This window comes from Ahaetulla prasina, chromosome 1 (assembly GCF_028640845.1).
Source record: "Ahaetulla prasina isolate Xishuangbanna chromosome 1, ASM2864084v1, whole genome shotgun sequence".
Taxonomy (NCBI): Eukaryota; Metazoa; Chordata; class Lepidosauria; order Squamata; family Colubridae; genus Ahaetulla; species Ahaetulla prasina.
Genome location: NC_080539.1, coordinates 286,902,581 through 286,910,023, shown reverse-complemented (window position 1 = coordinate 286,910,023; position 7,443 = coordinate 286,902,581). Strand labels below are relative to the sequence as shown.

Here is a 7,443-nt window from a genome sequence, read left to right as displayed (position 1 = left end):
TTCCAGAAATGTTAGCCTGCTTGCATTCAAGCATAATGCTCTAATGACATGTATGTATGTATGTATGTATGTATGTATGTATGTATGTATGTATGTATGTATGTATGCATTTGTATTGAAACGTGCCCCATTGGGTCATTGTTTCAGAGATATTTCTTACTTAAACAGAAAATAGAATGATCGAGGGTGGGCAAAAAAGCAGTGGGAACAGGAGTTAGTTCCAACTTCCCCATTAAATTTCTTTATGAGAATCTGGCAGAGAACATTGGAAGCTTTCCTTCCTTCCTTCCTTCCTTCCTTCCTTCCTTCCTTCCTTCCTTCCTTCCTTCCTTCCTTCCTTCCTTCCTTCCTTCCTTCCCTTTTCAACAGGCAGTTGAATGGCTATTACTGGGTGGGAGAGGAAGTGAGGAATTGAAGACTGGGAAGCTGTCACAGAATGTGGAAAAATGAACAGCAGCCTGCCACAGGTTAAAGCAGCAACACCTTTTCTCAAAACTATGTTGTGGCTGCCTATGCAATCCCAGGAAAAGGTGCAGCTACATAAAGCATCATAGGCATGTGCTATACCTCTGTACTCGTGGGGGATCAATGGCAAAGTACTGTACAGACCTAACAGATAGCCTAATACTTTGCTTCAGTCCGGCTGGTTTTAAGGCCTGTCAGGCAAGTTTACTAAAGGCCTCGCATAGAGTCTGAAATTAAAAATATAGCCATACTTTCCTTCCTGACTTTGTAACATCTCTATATTTCATTGGCTGATTTCTATTTGAAAGCAAAGGATTGTAATGAGATAAATCTGGAACAACTTAAAAGCAACATGGACATATCTAAATTATATTTTTAGTGTAATTGTGTAATGAATTTGAAACCCACCACTGCCTGTAATCCAATAAATATTTGCTAATGTTAACATTCTTGTCATATACATTTAAAGTTCTAATCTAATCAAAAGCAGCATATTGCAAGTTGTTTATTTCTTCAGAATTCTGAACAGAAAATTGCATAAAACAACCTACCCCCCCCAAAAAAAACCCTTACCCAAACCAAAAAATGAAATAATAATAGACAATGCTACCCAAACTTTGCATTTTCAAGTTGAGACACTTATTTCTTGAGAACAACAAACATCTGTGCCCGAAAAAGGAAGTTTTTAGTGATGATTAAGAGAACAGGAAACATTTTGACATATTTAAAAGATTCTTGAATGGTTATCAAATTTCACATGAGATTTTTGTAGCCTTTTTTTCAGTGGAAAACATACAGTTCTATAACATTTTCATTTTTAAGAAGGCTGGAAACAAATCAGATACACTAATTGTAAGAGCCCCTTTAAAAACATTTCATTAGATTTTGAGACCTAGACTCTGGAAGCAATATAGCATCCAATGCCCCCAGGGGTGCTTATAACGTCAATGAAGAGTTGGTTAGTTAGGAGAGATTTAGCTCTGCCTGGAAGCCGCCAGTGATTTTTTTCTTCTTCTGTCATTAAACAAATATCAAGCATGTTCAAACAGGCTTTAATTACAAGCAAGTAATAATAGCATTATAGCAAGTCCATCTTTTTTATAAAAAAAAATTTCTAGGATCTTTACCCAGAAGAAATGAAATTAAATACGCCTGCATAGCATTTTATTCATTTTCTCTGGATTGAAACAAAAATTATTTTTACCTATAACAGAAAAGCAGATAGCTAAAGCTTACATTGACTCTTCTATGAATGTGTACAGCTAAGACCAAATGCCTGCTTTATTCCAATTCTGTCTCAAATCTTTCAATTCCAGAAATGTTAGCCTGCTTGCATTCAAGCATAATGCTCTAATGACATGTATGTATGTATGTATGTATGTATGTATGTATGTATGTATGTATGTATGTATTTGTATTGAAACGTGCCCCATTGGGTCATTGTTTCAGAGATATTTCTTACTTAAACAGAAAATAGAATGATCGAGGGTGGGCAAAAAAGCAGTGGGAACAGGAGTTAGTTCCAACTTCCCCATTAAATTTCTTTATGAGAATCTGGCAGAGAACATTGGAAGCTTTCCTTCCTTCCTTCCTTCCTTCCTTCCTTCCTTCCTTCCTTCCTTCCTTCCTTCCTTCCTTCCTTCCTTCCTTCCTTCCTTCCCTTTTCAACAGGCAGTTGAATGGCTGTTACTGGGTGGGAGAGGAAGTGAGGAATTGAAGACTGGGAAGCTGTCACAGAATGTGGAAAAATGAACAGCAGCCTGCCACAGGTTAAAGCAGCAACACCTTTTCTCAAAACTATGTTGTGGCTGCCTATGCAATCCCAGGAAAAGGTGCAGCTACATAAAGCATCATAGGCATGTGCTATACCTCTGTACTTGTGGGGGATCAATGGCAAAGTACTGTACAGACCTAACAGATAGCCTAATACTTTGCTTCAGTCCGGCTGGTTTTAAGGCCTATCAGGCAAGTTTACTAAAGGCCTCGCATAGAGTCTGAAATTAAAAATATAGCCATACTTTCCTTCCTGACTTTGTAATATCTCTATATTTCATTGGCTGATTTCTACTTGAAAGCAAAGGATTGTAATGAGATAAATCTGGAACAACTTAAAAGCAACATGGACATATCTAAATTATATTTTTAGTGTAATTGTGTAATGAATTTGGGACTCATCCTGAAAGATACAAGAGTTTCTCAATATTTTTACTTCTTCATATTTTTTCAATCTTTATGAGTTTTTTTCATATTATATTAGTGTAAATACAAACAAATTAAGCATAATTTTTACTTTTTTTCCATGTGACATTCCCATTGATGCTCTCTGCAACTGAGAAAACATTAGTGATTCCTTCCCACATTTGCCCCAGACGCTGATCCAACCTGTAAAACCAACTGGTTCAAGTGCTGGAAGCAGAGTAGGCAGTTTTGCCAGGACTGGATCACAACTCATCAGATTCCACCTAAGTAATTGTTGCATTATTTCTTCTCTCATAGCTTTGTCATTTGGCCTCACCCAGAGGAGCAAGTGTTATAGGAACCAAATGCTAGCACTAATTGAGTTTACATGTATTTTCCCCTTTCCATTCCAAGGGATCCTTTTAAAAATCAGGCATTGTAATGTATCTTTAAATGTTTTGGCGGGAAACAAGCACGTTGCTGATTGGTTAAAGCCGCCGGTTGAACTGTATATAAGGAGAGGTTTTTCCCCAGCCTGGTCGCTGGGTTCACCATATATTAAAGAGCTGTTGTCACTACCCTGGTCTCCAGCCTCGTTATTTCCCGAACTTAACACTGGCGACGAAGGTGGGATATCGAGGCTAAAGAGCACCAGGAACGAGCTGAACGCACGGAAGAACCGAACCCAGCAAATTCAGGGCAGAAACGTGGAGATGGCCAGCTACACTCCGCCCGCGCCGTTTGACCCATCCAGGGAGAAATGGGGAACGTACATGACCCGTTTCGAGAGCTTCCTAGAGGCAAACGAGCTGCAAGGAGTTCCAGACAACCGCAAAAGGGCATATTTCCTGAGCCACTGCGGTCCCGAGGTCATCGACATTGCGGAAGCCCTGGCAGAGCCAACGCCGGTACAATCGGTATCTTGGCAAACTCTGCAAAATCTATTGAAGAACCATTTCGCGCCAACACTGTCTAAATACGTACGGCGTTTTGAATTTGGAGAGCGCAGACAGCAAGAGGGCGAATCCATCAGTGAGTACATGGCCGCCCTGAGAAAAGCCTCCAAGGATTGTGGGTACCGAGACTTGGATGAGGAGCTGTTAGAGCAACTCATCCGTGGGGTCAGAGACATGCGTTTGCGGAAGCGGCTGCTATCAAAAAGCAATCTAACGCTGGCAAACGCTCTGGACGAAGCCAGAGCTCATGAGATGTCCACCCAAGCGGCGGAAACCCTACAAAAGCCACTCACGCCAACGGCGAGCGCGAAATCAACCCCGGTCCATAACGAAGAAATCCAGACCGAATCAGACGGCGAGGATGAGGAAGGAGTTTGCCTCACCGAGAGAAGGGGCAAAGAAGACCGGGATGAATGCGGAAGTTGCGGAGGGCAACACCAGCGTCAACGATGCAAGTTCAAGGACGCTACATGTCGGCGGTGCGAGAAGAAGGGGCACCTGGCTCAAGTCTGTCGAGCACCCCAACCTTCCCGCCGAAAATTTAAACCAACCAATCAGAGTGCAGGATCGGCGAGGTGACCCGCGATTGGTCAAAACAAACAGGGCGCGAATTCAAATTGAACGACCGTGATAATAGGCCGTGCAGCAACACACGTCGAGAAGAAAATCTTCACAAAACCGAAAATCGAAGGAGTGCCGTGCCGACTAGAAGTGGACACAGGGTCAGCGATCACAATCATGTCCTGGGACACTTTTGCAAAAGCTTTGCCGAGAATCGCCAAACGCAAACTACAAACACAGCGGCTACGAGTTCACGACTACCAAGGGAATCGCATCCCTGTTCGTGGGACCACCTCCGTCCGCGTCGAGTACGGACCACACAAGAAGACCCTGCCCATCACGATAGTCGAAGGGACCCTGCCAAGTTTGTTGGGACTAGACTGGTTCCGTGCATTGGGCATGGGAGTGACTGGCATCTACAGAAGTGACCTTAACCTAAAAGACACACTCATGAACGAGTTCGAAGATGTCTTCAAGGACTGCCTGGGCAAGTACAAGGGGACCCCTATTTCCTTCAATTTAGACCCCCAGGTAGCCCCCATTCGGTTAAAGGCAAGGAGAGTCCCTTTTGCCCTTAAACCCAAGATTGACAAGGAGATAGACAAGCTCATCAATCAGGGGATTCTGGTGCCAGTCGATCACGCAAAGTGGGAGACGCCTATCGTCACCCCAGTGAAACCAGATTGGTCAGTTAGAATCTGCGCTGACTACAAGGCAACGTTAAACAAAGCCTTGCAAAAAAGCGCTTACCCGGTCCCCGTGGTGCAACACTTGCTGCACTCGCTGGGGCAAGGGCAAGTTTTTGCCAAGTTAGATTTGGCCCAAGCCTATCAACAACTGCCCGTAGACGCCAACACAGCCGAAGCCCAGACAATTGTGACCCACAGAGGTGCTTTCAAGTGTACCCGGTTACAGTTTGGGGTGAGTGTGGCTCCTGGTCTTTTTCAAAATTTAATGGAGCGACTTCTGCAAGGGCTCCCGGGGGTAATCCCCTATTTCGATGATGTATTGGTATCAGCCGAAAATTTAGAAGAATTGGGGGAACATTTGAGAAAAGTTCTGGGCATTTTCCGGTCAGCCGGTCTAAAGGTTAAAGTGAACAAATGCCAAATAGGGGTAGAATCTGTAGAGTTCCTAGGCTACAGAATAGACAAGGAAGGAATCCACCCCACTGAAAGCAAGGTCAAGGCAATAAGAAAGGCTCCAGCGCCTAAAAACAAAGCAGAGCTACAGGCATTCCTGGGTCTAGTGAACTTTTACGCGGTCTTTTTGAAAAATAAGGCAACCGTTGCCGAGCCGCTACATAAGTTACTGGGAAAGAATACTGCTTGGTCTTGGGGAAAGTCGGAAGCTAGGGCTTTCGAAGCAGTAAAAAACCTACTCTCGAGCGATAGCTTGCTGATTCAGTATCATAGCAAAATGCCATTGGTATTAGTTTGCGATGCTTCCCTCACGGGTGGGGCTGTGCTCAGCCACAGGCTTCCAAATGGCACAGAAGCCCCAATAGCCTTCTACTCTAGAACGATGTCCTCGACAGAGAGGAACTATAGCCAGTTGGATAAAGAAGCTCTAGCTATAGTGTCAGGGGTAAAAAAGTTTCACGAATACGTCTTTGGTAGAGACTTTGAAATTGTGACAGACCATAGACCACTGTTAGGGTTACTGGCTGGCGATCGCCAACGCCTGTGGCACTTTCGCCCCGATTGACCCGATGGACTATCTTTTTAGCAGCCTACTCCTACAAACTGCAGCATCGGCCAGGAAAAGAGTTGGGGCATGCGGACGCATTAAGCAGATGCCCACTACCAGGGGCGATCGAGGACCCCACTCCGGGGACGCCCATTCTGTTAATCGACTCTCTGGACTCTGGCCCAGTCACGTCTAAGGAGGTGGCTCGGGCGTCATACCGGGACATTACTTTGCGAACTGTACTTGGTTGGGTACCAAGAGGGTGGCCCGCTGCGCCGGGCGAGCGTTTTAAAGAATTTGTAAAGAAACGGGGGGAACTTTCGGCTCAAGGGGGGTGCCTACTCTGGGGGGATCGAGTGGTGATCCCAGAAAAATTGAGGAAAAGGGTGTTGGATCTCCTCCACGAGGGTCACCCAGGGATCGTTAGGATGAAGGGCCTAGCGAGAAGCTATGTGTGGTGGCCCTTAATGGACTCAGAAATTGCTGAAAGGGTAGGAAAATGTCAGGCCTGCCAGGAGTCCAGACCGCTACCCCCAACGGCCCCGGTTAGGGAATGGGAGAAACCCCAGGGGCCCTGGTCTAGAATACACATTGATTTTGCCGGCCCTTTCCACGGCCAAACCTTCCTGGTAATAGTAGATGCCTACTCTAAATGGCTGGAAATCATTCTCATGAGATCCATGACAGCCGAGGCCGTGATCTCCGTCCTACGGCACCTATTTGTAACCCATGGGTTGCCCGACACGCTAGTTTCCGATAACGGCCCGCAATTCACGGCAACCCAATTTGAGGAGTACTTGGCAGAAGAGGGCATCCGACATGCCCTCTCGGCGCCTTTCCACCCTGCGACGAATGGCCTTGCAGAGCGTTCCGTCCGGAGCGCAAAAGAGGCATTGTCCAGACTTAAGCCAGGCGACTGGCAAACAAAAATCGATGTTTTCCTGGCCGTCCAACACAGAACTCCCTGTGTCACAACCGGCAGAAGCCCAGCCGAATTATTAATGGGCCGAAAGCTCAGGTGCCCCCTAGACCGTTTAAATCCAAACTATACGCCGGAGGGTTACAAGGGGAAATCGGAAAAACAAGAGAAATGGACATTGGAGACCGAGTGTGGGCACACAACTATGGTGAAGGCCCAACCTGGATAGCAGGACAAATCCTAAACAGAACAGGCCCAAAATCATACTTGGTGGAGTTAAAGGACGGCCGAGTATGGAGGCGCCACATAGACCAAATACGAAAACGCATAGCCGAACAATCCGAATTAGTTGAAACAGGCCCTGACTATACAATGTTTGATTCCACAGCTGACTCAAACCCGGAAAAATCGCAGGACTTATCTCAGTTCCGAAGGTCCAGCGACGCCCCCAGGTCCCAGTAGAAAACAGCAGGGACGACTCTGCTAATAATCCAGGGCCGGATGGCCTAGAGAAGGAGCTGAGAGGAGCAAACAGCCCCTCCGGTCAGCTCGACCCACTCCCAGGGAATGTACTGCGCAGGTCCGAAAGAGTCAGGAGACGCCCAGTCTATTTACGTGATTACGTTGAGAAATAAGGCAACCGTTGCAGCCGCTACATAAGTTACTGGGAAAGAA

General features: G+C 45.7%; 1 pseudogene; it reads left to right on the top strand.

Annotated features, from left to right (window-relative positions):
• The first annotated feature begins 4,685 nt into the window (after positions 1-4,685).
• LOC131187512 (uncharacterized protein K02A2.6-like) lies at positions 4,686-6,889 on the top strand (annotated as a pseudogene).
• The last annotated feature ends 554 nt before the right edge of the window (positions 6,890-7,443 follow it).